The 14,278-nt window shown below is 39.0% G+C and overlaps 2 long non-coding RNA genes across 2 annotated transcripts; one reads left to right on the top strand and one right to left on the bottom strand.

Moving 5' to 3' along the window:
* Positions 1-8,618: 8,618 nt before the first annotated feature.
* Positions 8,619-10,001, bottom strand: LOC129778479 (uncharacterized). Its single transcript, XR_008743446.1, has 3 exons — positions 9,889-10,001; positions 9,393-9,829; positions 8,619-9,336 (listed from the first exon to the last, which is right to left on the bottom strand). It is a non-coding gene; the product is annotated as an uncharacterized LOC129778479 (long non-coding RNA).
* Positions 10,002-12,479: 2,478 nt separating this feature from the next.
* Positions 12,480-13,566, top strand: LOC129778380 (uncharacterized). The gene is made up of 3 exons (XR_008743428.1): positions 12,480-12,592; positions 12,652-13,088; positions 13,145-13,566. It is a non-coding gene; the product is annotated as an uncharacterized LOC129778380 (long non-coding RNA).
* Positions 13,567-14,278: the final 712 nt, after the last annotated feature.

Below are 14,278 nucleotides of genomic sequence, written 5' to 3' on the forward strand. Positions count from 1 at the left end.
TGCGAAGCGGAATATATCGCGCTTTCCCGCACAGTCCAGGAAGCACTTTGGTGGCACCAGTTCCAGTTGCAGATTTTCGGCATGCATCAAATTCCCATCCGATGTGACAACCAATCAGCCATCTGTATCGCTCAGAACCAAGGGTACAATCCACGAACAAAGCATCTAGACATCAGGTATCATTTCGTCCGAGATGTCCTGGATCAAGGAGTAGTGGAGCTGGGATATGTGAACACGAAGCAGCAGCCCGCTGATGGGTTCACAAAGGCCCTGGCAATCCGGAAGCTGGAAGAAAATAAAAGGTTAATTGGATTCGTTGCTTAAGGAGGAGTGTTGTGATCGCAGTAGACATTGCCTAAACTGTAACCAACGAAATGTACTTCTGTTATATATAACGTAGCAACGTAGTTTGTTGATTTGAATAAAATTTTCATTAGTCTTCTAACACCCAACCTGAACGGTCTAGTTTTACATTTTTATCCGCAAAAATATTACTGGCCTCGAAAAGAATTGCATTACATTCTTATGCTCGAGATAAGCGCAGCTGTCTCCCTTAGTGGAGGAAGTTTTGCTACTGGCCTAATCACATACAAAATTCCAGAACATTTACTTTTCTTGATGGTTGTTATTTACTTTTTTTTGTTAATAACAACCTCGAAAACAGTAGCAATGCTTCATTATGATCAATATTAGCGCAAATGCAATCCTAGTTGAAGGCAGTTTTACGACTGGCACGCGAACCCAAATAACTTATAACATTCCAGTAAGATATTCTAGATACTTAGTATTCTCAAATAATTTTTTGGTGCACAATTTTAACGTATGCTTCGCTGCTAACGTCAGTTTAATGCATTGATGCATTCTCAAAGGCACAAACGATGCCCTTATGAAGACGGAAAATAAACAATGTTAACTGCTTGGAAAAAGACCGAATTATGACACACAGCTTGTACTCTGCTGTAACACCCATCGATGCGAATTCGTTGATGAGTTTGTCAAGAGCGACCGCCTTCACCACCAGCGGATTGAGCTTGATTTTGGTTGCTGCATGGGCGTTTACATTTTCCAAGGGTACAAGGGTACAATCCACGAACAAAGCATCTAGACATTATTAGCGCAAATGCAATCCTAGTTGAAGGCAGTTTTACGACTGGCACGCGAACCCAAATAACTTATAACATTCCAGTAAGATATTCAAGATACTTAGTATTCTCAAATAATTTTTTGGTGCACAATTTTAACGTATGCTTCGCTGCTAACGTCAGTTTAATGCATTGATGCATTCTCAAAGGCACAAACGATGCCCTTATGAAGACGGAAAATAAACAATGTTAACTGCTTGGAAAAAGACCGAATTATGACACACAGCTTGTACTCTGCTGTAACACCCATCGATGCGAATTCGTTGATGAGTTTGTCAAGAGCGACCGCCTTCACCACCAGCGGATTGAGCTTGATTTTGGTTGCTGCATGGGCGTTTACATTTTCCAAGGGTACAAGGGTACAATCCACGAACAAAGCATCTAGACATCAGGTATCATTTCGTCCGAGATGTCCTGGATCAAGGAGTAGTGGAGCTGGGATATGTGAACACGAAGCAGCAGCCCGCTGATGGGTTCACAAAGGCCCTGGCAATCCGGAAGCTGGAAGAAAATAAAAGGTTAATTGGATTCGTTGCTTAAGGAGGAGTGTTGTGATCGCAGTAGACATTGCCTAAACTGTAACCAACGAAATGTACTTCTGTTATATATAACGTAGCAACGTAGTTTGTTGATTTGAATAAAATTTTCATTAGTCTTCTAACACCCAACCTGAACGGTCTAGTTTTACATTTTTATCCGCAAAAATATTACTGGCCTCGAAAAGAATTGCATTACATTCTTATGTTCGAGATAAGCGCAGCTGTCTCCCTTAGTGGAGGAAGTTTTGCTACTGGCCTAATCACATACAAAATTCCAGAACATTTACTTTTCTTGATGGTTGTTATTTACTTTTTTGACGTAGGACTACGTCTTTCATTTCTATACCGGGGTGTAAAATCAAAGTTTCGAAAACGAAAGCGTTACGCCGAAGACCGAGATTTTGAGTGTTAATAGCTCCTAAACAACTGAACTAAATGGTATGATAAACACTTCATTCGAAAGATAAAATGTCTACGCGTTCTATACTTGTTACTTTCTGATCCAAAAACTTGTTTCAATAGTCTTAAATTTGCTTTCAAAATAGGCTATTGAAATCACCAATCGGTATATAAGCGAGCGCCGCTCGGAAATCCACTCAGTTCTAATTGAACAGCGATTGGAGCATGTTGTCTCTGTTGTGGTGAAGCTCTTCATTTATCATGAAAGCGCGGATGAACGGTGTCACCAAGAGCCTGTTTGTGCACCTTAGGCCAGAAGGGAATCCATCAGGAGGAGAGTGATGCTACAAACGGTTCCCCGGGAAGATCTCGAAGCAGCCGCTACACACACACACACACATACACGCACGGAATTCTTTCCGTTTGGATCGAGAAAGATCCGGAAAATAATCTGCCAGTTCCTCTAGGAATTTAAAATTACATTCATGTGGAAGAGTTTATTTGAATGTTTTCTATCCATGTAACACTGTGACCAAATACATTAGGTTTTGTGATTTTTCAATCAATCGCAATCAACAGGATAGCTTCTGAAGATTATTCTTCCCCATCAGTAGGATATTTCCGTATCCAATATTGGATGCATAAAACCTTGTGCCTCCAACGTAACGCTCTCGTTTTCGAAGTTCTCCAAATATTCATTCATTCAGAATGAATTCAGATTCAACTTCATGCAAATGATCTCTAAATCAATAATAGTCCTACGTCACCCTTGCGGTTATACCATAGATATAACCCACTTCCTGTTTTTTGTTAATAACAACCTCGAAAACAGTAGCAATGCTTCATTATGATCAATATTAGCGCAAATGCAATCCTAGTTGAAGGCAGTTTTACGACTGGCACGCGAACCCAAATAACTTATAACATTCCAGTAAGATATTCAAGATACTTAGTATTCTCAAATAATTTTTTGGTGCACAATTTTAACGTATGCTTCGCTGCTAACGTCAGTTTAATGCATTGATGCATTCTCAAAGGCACAAACGATGCCCTTATGAAGACGGAAAATAAACAATGTTAACTGCTTGGAAAAAGACCGAATTATGACACACAGCTTGTACTCTGCTGTAACACCCATCGATGCGAATTCGTTGATGAGTTTGTCAAGAGCGACCGCCTTCACCACCAGCGGATTGAGCTTGATTTTGGTTGCTGCATGGGCGTTTACATTTTCGACCGACGCACCGAAATCGCCTACTTCGTTGTTGTTCGGTGCGGTGTCACATTCGCGAAGGCTCGGTTCAGTACGAGCGCTTTTCACTGCACCAACACCGCGTGCATCATTAGATGACGCTTGCCTCGAAATTTTATTGCCCCTGGCAATGCGTTCGTTTTTTGCAGGGCTCGAACCTGCCTTCCTCTTCTTCTTGCTCATCGCACACTACGCGGAAAGAAGAACACACGATACGAAAGAAGAACACACGATACGAATAACGCGAAAAACGAACAGAAAAATTAAACGACGATTTCCAAGTTGGATTACCACTGGTGGGGTCCAATCTTAGATCGAAGCGCAGCGAAAGCAAAGTGAACTGGATTACTCAACAGTCCGATGCCGAATGAAAGTTTGCCTTCTTCTTTCTTTGTTTTTAAGAGGCTTTAAACTTTGCAGTTCATTCGCCTCTATAAAAAGTTTGCCTCAGCGAGATCCACTGTTTATACTCTAGGCAAGTATTCCCCTTCATTCTTCTTCTTTTCCTTTGTTCACGGAGACTTTAAATCCTACGATTTCCCCTCCGTTGGTCGTCGATAAGTTGCTCGTTATTGATTACTCTGTTCGGGAAAGCACTCAAATGGACAGAACAAATGTATGGGAAAATAGAAACAGTTTTCATGAATTTTAACCATTTATTAACAAGGGGATTCTAATGTATGGCATATTAAACAAATCTTACGGAACTTCCGATTCGTTTAGTATGTAAATCGCCAAAATCCGTTCGCGGCAAAAATAGTTATTAACGTTAACTTTATTTCATAAAAACGTGACCTGTTTTCTGATTTCACACCCTTAATGAAAGACGTAGTTCTACGTCAAAAATTGTAAGGAGTTGTATCTAGGACACGGCCGCATATTTTCGACGTAGAACTACGCAATTATATTATGCAATTCACTTGTTTACCACTTCGAATATTATTTAAGAATGCATCGAAATTTTTGTAAAAGATTATGTTCTTCGTTACAAATAAATTTGATGAACATCCTTTTACGTTTGATATGATGCCTAGGACTACCAAAATATGTGAACGGAAAAATTGTCAAACGATCATTGTCTTTTACATTTCCCTCTGAAATAATTGCACATCTAATGTTTACGTAGTTTTCGAGCCGCGCAAGATTATGCACCTCTAATATCTGAAATGATAATATCAGGCTTCTCAGTTTAAAAGTTCGTTTTAGGGAAACATATTCCGGACTGCACAACGACAAGCGAGAAAGCGAGAAGGTACTCAACACCAAAAATACCCCCGACCTGCATGTATTTGCAAAGCAGATTCCCCCAGGTACATGAATTTTGAAGTTCTTGTTAGGGAAACACAGCTCAGTGGGGAAAAATACCCCCGACTTGCATGTTTTGACAAAGCGGACTCCCCCAGACACATTGATTTTAAAGTCCGTGTTAGGGAAACACAGCTCGGTGTTCATCTCATGAAAAATAACATTTTATTAACTGTGATAGACGCGTAGAAATATTTCCTATCAATTGATGCAAACATCTTTCCGATCTGTTAAGAAATGTTCGAGTTAAAAGCATTCGAAATACGGGTAGGGTTAGCACACAAATCGGCAGGACAAATGTATGGGAAAAAAGCAAGTTCTTCCAGTTTTCATGAATTTAAACCCTTTAGATATTAGCGAATTGTAATGTACAGCATATCACACAAATCTTAGAGAATTTCCGATTCGATTGGTATGCAAATCATGATAATTCGTCCACAGTGAAAATAGTTATCAACGTTAACTTTATTTCATAAAAACCTTGAGTCTTCAAAGTAACACTCTCGTTTTTGAAGTCACCCAAATATTTATTTATTCATTCATTCAGGATGGATTTAGATTCAACTTCAAACAAATGATCTCTAAATCAACGATAGTCCTACGTCACCCTTGCGGTTATACCATAGATATAACCCACTTCCTGTTTTTTCTTCTGCTACCTGATGCCGTTTTGCGATTGCGTTTGCCACTCGCCACTCGCTGCAACTGCCTGTTGTCTTGATGTCCACCGAACCGAATGTGTTCTGTTCCGAATGCGGGTTTTCTTATCGTCGCGAGCAGCTTTGCCAGCTAACTCGATCACTTCGGCGGCCGAAACTATATAACGCCGGCTGGGTGGACTGGTGCACTGGTACTAACGCGCTCGGCCTAGCTACCCTTGCGGGGAACTCCAGATCAACACGGTTCGATCGGGATTTTGCCTTTCCCTTCACTTTTCCTTCTTTACCATGTCCAGACATGGCTGCTTGGGTTGGTTTGTTGATGTGTTGTGATGCGAACCGATGTGGTGTACGGTTTGAATGAGAATGATCGTTACGGAAGGAAGGAAGGTATTGTATTATAGAGACTTTAAACTTTTGCAGTTCATTCGTCTCTAGCCTTGAGAAAGGCCCTTTGAAAACTCTACTCTATTCTACTCCAGCGCTACCACCTCCGCCCTCTTGCCTTGAGAAAGGCACTCGATCCCTCGCCATCCAGCTCGTCCAGCAACGATGTTGTCCAGTCGGTGTCCACACAAAGAATGGATCGTTACGGCAGCGGAGCGGGGATTTTTAAGCTGACTAGCTGGCTCGAGAATTACGCATGTGTGAGACTGCGACCAATGTTTCGTTCATTTTCTTCTTTTTCCTTTCCAATCGTGCTTCATTCTATTTCGCTGCTGCTCTGGTTGCCCGTTTTGGTCGGTACGATTTGAGGAGCACAAAATGGACCAATCAAAAATGGGCACATAGTGCTTTTTGACAATGCTTGATATTTCACAATTATTCAATTATTTATCTCAAGAAAAATGAAATGTTATTCGTTATGATAGATGCGTAGATATATTTCCTATCAATTGATGCAAAAATCTTTGCGATCTATTGAGAAATGCTCGAGTTATAAGCGTTCCAAATCTTGCATTTTTTCCTACTTGTTCAGTGCCTAGATTTCCATTTCACCCCCTATATCTTCCGGTTAGACGTAGTCCTACGTCAAAACGTGACCTGTTCTCTGATTTGGCACCCTTCCTGAAAGACGTAGTTCTACGTCAAAAAATCGTTTCAAGTCATTTCAAGTCATTTTAACACAACCGCTTCCATATACAATTTTACAATGCATGATCGGTCATTGATATGAAATTTCACGAAGCAACCAACATAAAAGTTCCAAAAATTTAAATTTTATTTATATTCTATCTACGATTACGAGTCTACATAAGTTCTATTCAGTTGATTGAAACATCAATCAATCCATCGAAAGATTCTTATTGGATTGAAAATAACAAAAAAATCGCTCATCGCTCCCAACTTATTCGCCAGCACGTATGCAATCAGCAATGCCCACGCTAGTTACAATGAGCACTATCTATTTGTGGGCGTCGTTTGTTAAACTATCGACCACGAGGGTATTTATATGCTAATTTCCCAGGTACCTTGAATTTGAATTCTCTGTTAGGGAACACATGTCGGTGGAAACAAAAGCTCCCCCTACTTTCATGTGTTTGCAATGCTGATTTCCCCCAGGCATCTTGGTTTTTATGTCTCTGTTAGAGAACGCACTTCGGTGGGAACAAAAGTTCCCTTTACTTTGACGTATTTGCAATGCCGATTTCTCCGTATCTTCAATTTCGACCAAACAGAACGAGGTATATCCATTTGGAGATTTTTCGTTTGTTTAATAGTTAGTTTCATATGATATATTATTTTATCCATTGTGGTGAATTGTTATGGAGTGCTCAGATTGTTGCAAATATTTCGTAAATACATCAGGAAATAACTGACTAATAATTTAAAGTACATGAGCCGCCGCATGTGTCGTCAATTTCGACCAAACAGAAGTGGGTATTTCCGTTAGGATAGGGGTTGAGATTTTTCAATTGTTCGATAGTTAGTTTCATGACATATATTATTTTATTCAATGTAAAAATTTGTTATGTAGTGTCGAAATTGGTTGACGCAAAAATTTCATCAATCCATCATTAAATGACTGAGCAATAAGCGTTTGAAATTGGGCAATTTTCACAATGTGCTAGATTTTCGATTTTCAATTTGTACCCCCATATGTTCCTGTTTCCGAAACGGTAACAATATGAAAGACGGATTTCCGTAAACTTGAACAGACTCTTTATTATTCATTATTAAATTTTCATTAAATTTTCCCTGTGGGTTGAACAACGTTTTCTATAATTATGTATATCTTTTACAATTTATAAGTTCAGTGACCCACGTTTAGTGTCTCCTCTGAATTCCGCTATGTGCAGAAAGCGGTTTACTAAGGTATCTTTTATGGATCTATTGTTAACTCTAAAATACTGTGATTCAGCTATATAATTTGTAACCTGTGATTTACGTTTAGTGAGATTTAGTTTAAGAATTCTTTTTAATTTCAGTTTTACCTAATATTCACCAAACCGTACTAATAGTTTTAATTCACTCTTAGCTTAGTATTAGGATTTTAGTGATAAAGAAAAGATCAAAGGAATGCGAATGGAGCTCTAGAATTTTATGATGAATGTTATCCTTATTTTGTTCTATTGTACTCGTTTTTCATTTGTCCGTGCACTGAGAGGAATAGTTAGTAAATATGACGAATTTTTTGGTACATGTTACCAATTCTCTAGTCATTTTCTACCCTACAAATCATTGGTACATATTACGAAAGAAAAATGGTAGGCACAAACATCAAACAAACTACGATTTGTTGGTCCAACATTGGCGCAATATCAGTGAAAATTGCTTCTCATTTGTGAGAGATAATCATCAGGGATAATAAAAATGTTTTTTAATAATTATTTTTAATTTAAAAAATTCTATTTGATTACATTTAACTCGACATACTTAGAATACATTATAATAATAATATATAACTTATTCTATGAGCAGCGTACACGAGGAAAGTTCCCGTTCCTCTACCTGCTGCATCGCTCTAGCATTATTTAGGGAGTGTCTGTAGCACCAGCACGTTTCATCCGCATATTGTTCTCTCGTGTCTCTATGAAGAAAAGAAATACATATGTTAATAATATTAAATATGTATATATGTAATGAAACGTACCATCAACAAAATGCTTACCTCCGAATCGCTTCATCTCCAAAATAGAAATGGCGATTGCAAAGTGCGCACATCACAGATGTTAGGTATGACAAAAAATCAAAGTTACTAATGGTATGAAGTAAAATCTACGAATCTCTAGTAGGAACGTTCATTGCGTCTGACATCGCTTTTACGTAATTTTGGTAATATTTACAAAACATTTGTATATTTTACCAATGTTTTGGCTACTAAAGATTTGGTAGCTGCTTTTACTAAACTATTTCTCCAGTGTGTCAGTGGTAACGAGTTTAGGTACCCACATTCCGTTTTGCCTGCCAAGATCGGGTCGATGAAATGTCAACAATCGACCTCAAATGATGCCACCTTGCAATCGAGTTATCGACCTTTCATATGCATTCATCGAACAACTTGACGCTACTTTTTCGCCAACATGTGCAAGGCGTCGACCTGCTTGCAGCGCTGCTTCCAGCACTGCTTGCTGCTTGTTTGTATTGGTTTGTTATTGAAAATGAAAAGGAAATACATTGATCGATTTTAATCATTTTATCGAAAAAAAATAATAAAAATCCATGTATAATAAAAATAAGGTATATAATGGAATCGGTGCATCCGGGTTGTCTGGATTGACGATTCAAATCCGACTGAGTACATTGATGAATACCTCCTTGCCCTTGATGACACAGATATGTGGCTGAGGAGGATTCTTCAATGTGCGTGAAGCACGGGATCTCCGATGGGGAAAATTGATCGAAATACTATCGATGGCCAGGTCCTGCTGCTGTTGCTGTTGATGCTGTTCCCCGGAATAGCACCCTGGACTTAAAGGATACTGCTGCGGGAAAGCTGATGCTGTTGGCTGGTGTGACAGAAGTGGAAATAAGCAATGTGGTGATGAGGGAAATCATCTTTCTCATTCGCCGATTGATTGAGTCGGATGTATTCATAGCTGAAACAAAATAAAATGATTAGTAAGTGAAAAGCAGAAATGAATTCCCTACTCACCAGTTGTATGATCCGGATAAAAATGCGAACATTAAAATATCATGCGATTACGTTCGCTTACCTCGCCTATTTTCATTCTACTATACAACGGAATCAGTGCATTCGGGTTCCTCCGGGTGGTAATTCAGCTGAGCAAGTTGATAAATACCTCCTTGTCGTTGAGTTTTCGTGTCTGAAGAGGATTTTTGAATGTGCGCGAAGCACGGAACCTCTAATGGGGAAAGTTCTTCGCAATACCATACCATGGTCAAATTCTGCTGCTGCTGCTGTTAATGCTGTCCCCCAGCATTGCCAACAGGGGTTGGAGGTTACTGCTGCAGGAAAACGGATGTTGTTGGCTTCTGTGATAGAAGTGGAAATCCGCACTGTGGTGATGGGAGAAATCATCTTTCTCACTTACCGATTGATGGAAGCAAACGAGTCGAATGTATTCATAGCTGATAAGACAAGATAAAATAATTAATAATTAAAAAGCCGAAATATATTTCATACTCACCAGTTGTATGATCCATTTGTTTTTGTTTGAGATGACAGTTTAGCGGAGTGGAAAAAAGAACCACCAGTGATGCCATTTAGTTTGTTTAATTATTCAACGAACTATCCGCGTTGGCGATATTGGGGAATAGGCATGACAGTATGGATTTGCAGAAGGAATGAATACACTTTTAAAATGAAAATTATGAATGAACATGATTTTTCCTTAATCAAATTAGTACTCTATGTAAGTGAAAATCACCATTGCCTGCAAGTGGTGAAAAAACGTCATAAAAAAATATGTTTTGAGATAATTTTATATTATAATGACAAGTTTTTTTGAGAATATCTGAACGTCTATAGAAAATAATTCAAATTAGGGTCATGACAACGTACTTTAAGTAGAAAAAATTATGCCAAAAAAAAAAAAGGTGGGTACCCACAATCCAATCGACGAAAAAAACATCGACCTAACAACGACCGTAACGCTGTTACCTATTCACGATGACGACGATTAGGTATCGACATCTGGATACGGTATTAGTTTGTATGAGGCAAACTATTCTCTATCATATTAGTCGGCCCGAATCAGTTTATATTTGCTAAAATTTGTATGAAATTTTTTTCTTTGCATATGTTTTTCTGCTTAAAGTACGTTGTCATGACCCTAATTTGAATTATTTTCTATAGACGTTCAGATATTCTCAAAAAAAACTTTTCATTATAATATAAAATTATCTCAAAACATATTTTTTTAATGACGTTTTTTCACCACTTGCAGGCAATGGTGATTTTCACTTACATAGAGTACTAATTTGATTAAGGAAAAATCATGTTCATTCATAATTTTCATTTTAAAAGTGTATTCATTCCTTCTGCAAATCCATACAGTCATGCCCTGAGAGAGAGGAGCCAGCTGAATGACAGATAGTTTGTTTTCTTCTTATTCTTTTTACGAATTCTCATCAAGAAAATTCAAATCGGACAATTTCAATCAAGCAAGTTGTTGTCATTCATTTATAAGAAAAGTGTTGAAACTTGACGTGAACTTTTGTTTGTGAGATCATTTGTGCGTTTTTATCCGCGATTTTATTTTTGACTTAGGACTACGCCTAACAGGAATATATGGGGGATAAAAATTTGAGCACTTACATGATCAGGAAATAATAAAATATGTACCAGGTCAGCCCACATCATGACTTCCAGCAGCATCGGCTCATTCGAACAAGTTTTTTTTTTACTTTTGATAATTCCGATATAGTTGTCTAAAAGAACTATTTCGATGATTTCTAAAAAATATCCGAAATAAGAAGTAAACTGATTTTTATGATTTGCTTACCGGTGGAGTTCTTGTGTGAATTAATGGGTGTTTTGCGCTCATTTGTGACTTTTTCCGATCATTCATTCAATTTTCGTGAATTCTTTCATTCTTTAACTGGTTCCAGTTTGATTTATTGCTGCAAGCTCGGTGAATCGATTTTTGCAATGTGAGCCATAATTGTATATTCTCCGATACAATTTGAATATGCAGCGTATGTGGAATGTACAAAATAAGCGCTAATCTCCCAATGAAAAGAGTCAACATTGATTTCTCCCAGGTGCATTTTGAGGGAATTTTGTTTGTGTCCGATGGAAATAAGAATAGGTTCCATCAAAATGATGCTGTGTCTGCATTCTTAATAAGCACTCTGCCCTTCCTCACAATACCCACTTCCCGTTTGTTTTTCTCAAGATTCATTGTACCCCTTATAAGTTCTCGAAAGATGTAATTTTACGTTGATCGCACTTGATCGAAGAAATTACGAAAAGAATGTATTTGAGCGCAGTATTTGATATACTCTTTCTGAAAAGAACTGGATTTGATTTGCTGAAAACACTCTCGTGTTGTGCGTTATGTGTGGCGACGGTAGTTTTTAACGAAGCTGCTTCTGATTTCTATGGCTTCGGCTTGTATGCAGCGATGCTCGAGGATTTGTTTGACTTTTGCTTCCGGGCAGCCACACCAGCTCGATGCTGACGCTTTCTTGGTCGCATTTTTAGCGATACTATTCTTCTCTTCGGTGGACTCCTTTTTGGCCTTGCTTGAACGAACACGATGCTCCAGTGCCCTTCATTTGCACAAACATGCTCTTGGTGGTGACTCCATTCATCAGGATTTCGGAGCTGCTACCTGCTTATATACAGATTTTTGTGATTTCAATAGCTTGTATTCAAAGCAATTTTTGAGCTTTGGAAACAAATTTTTGGATCAATAAGTAACACACATATAACACGTAGATATTTTTTCTTTCGAATGAAGCGGTTATCATACCATTTCTTTCAACCGGCAGGTATTATTGCTCAAAATTCTGTTTCTCCAATGTAACACTCTCGTTCTCGAAGCTTTGAACTTACACCCCGGTATAGAAATGAAAGATGTAGTCCGACGTCAACATTATTTTCTTATAAAATGTCTTGCGAAAAAATATCATGTTAAAATTTTCTACATATTCCAATACTTCCCCTTGGTTCACCGTGACTGGTTCGCGCTGACATAAGGGCGATCACAACAAACGCGAGCTGGCTCCTCTCTCTCAGGTCATGCCTATTCCCCAATATCGTCAACGCGGTAGTTCGTTAGTCGAAAATACTGAATAATTAAACAAACCAAATGGCATCACTGGTGGTTCTTTTTTCCACTCCGCTAAACTGTCATCTCAAACAAAAACAAATGGATCATACAACTGGTGAGTATGAAATATATTTCGGCTTTTTAATTATTAATTATTTTATCTTGTCTTATCAGCTATGAATACATTCGACTCGTTTGCTTCCATCAATCGGTAAGTGAGAAAGATGATTTCTCCCATCACCACAGTACGGATTTCCACTTCTATCACAGCAGCCAACAACATCCGTTTTCCTGCAGCAGTAACCTCCAACCCCTGTTGGCAATGCCGGGGGACAGCATCAACAGCAGCAGCAGCAGAATTTGACCATGGTATGGTATTGCGAAGAACTTTCCCCATTAGAGGTTCCGTGCTTGCGCACATTCAAAAATCCTCTTCAGACACGAAAACTCAACGACAAGGAGGTATTTATCAACTTACTCAGCTGAATTACCACCCCGGAGGAACCCGAATGCACTGACTCCGTTGTATAGTAGAATGAAAATAGGCGAGGTAAGCGAACGTAATCGCATGATATTTTCATGTTCGCATTTTTATCCGGATCATACTACTGGTGAGTAGGGAATTCATTTCTGCTTTTCACTTACTAATCATTTTATTTTGTTTCAGCTATGAATACATCCGACTCAATCAATCGGCGAGTGAGAAAGATGATTTCCCTCATCACCACATTGCTTATTTCCTCTTCTGTCACACCAGCCAACAGCATCAGCTTCCCCGCAGCAGTATCCTTTAAGTCCAGGGTGCTATTCCGGGGAACAGCATCAACAGCAACAGCAGCACGACCTGGCCATCGATAGTATTTCGAGCAATTTTCCCCATCGGAGATCCCGTGCTTCACGCACATTGAAGAATCCTCCTCAGCCACATATCTGTGTCATCAAGGGCAAGGAGGTATTCATCAATGTACTCAGTCGGATTTGAATCGTCAATCCAGACAACCCGGATGCACCGATTCCATTATATACCTTATTTTTATTATACATGGTTTTTTATTATTTTTTTTCAATAAAATGATTAAAATCGATCAATGTATTTCCTTTTCATTTTCAATAACAAACCAATACAAACAAGCAGCAAGCAGTGCTGGAAGCAGCGCTGCAAGCAGGTCGACGCCTTGCACATGTTGGCGAAAAAGTGGCGTCAAGTTGTTCGATGAATGCATATGAAAGGTCGATAACTCGATTGCAAGGTGGCATCATTTGAGGTCGATTGTTAACATTTCATCGACCCGATCTTGGCAGGCAAAACGGAATGTGGGCAGTTTCATCAAAGTGATTTCTTCGATATGGGGATATATTCACTACATCATGTCATGTATTTCATATTCTGCATTATGAAATCCATATCCATGGCACCTATCGGTATCGAATTATCATCGACACCACGATTTTCGCTAAATGCTCCTTTCAGTTCGGCCTGTAAAAAACTTTTCTGTACTCAAATCCATCAAATTTGGAGCCCTGAAAAGGGCTGTTGATTATATGCTAAGCTAATATAGCATGCTCTCCTCGGATACGATGGGCCAGCTGGATGTCCTTGGGCATGATGTGACGCGTTTTGCATGGATAGCACACAAATTGGTATCTTCGAATAAGCCTCCTGCAGCGTCATAACCGCGGAACTTTGGAAGCGCAAGTCGGTTTTGAAGTCCTGAGCAATTCCACGAACCAAATGCTGCAAAGGTAGCTTGCGGATCAGCAATTCGGTCGACTTCTGATAGCGACGAATTTCATGCGAAGT

The sequence above is a fragment of the Toxorhynchites rutilus genome, chromosome 3 (genome assembly GCF_029784135.1).
Source record: "Toxorhynchites rutilus septentrionalis strain SRP chromosome 3, ASM2978413v1, whole genome shotgun sequence".
In the NCBI taxonomy this organism is placed as follows: Eukaryota; Metazoa; Arthropoda; class Insecta; order Diptera; family Culicidae; genus Toxorhynchites; species Toxorhynchites rutilus.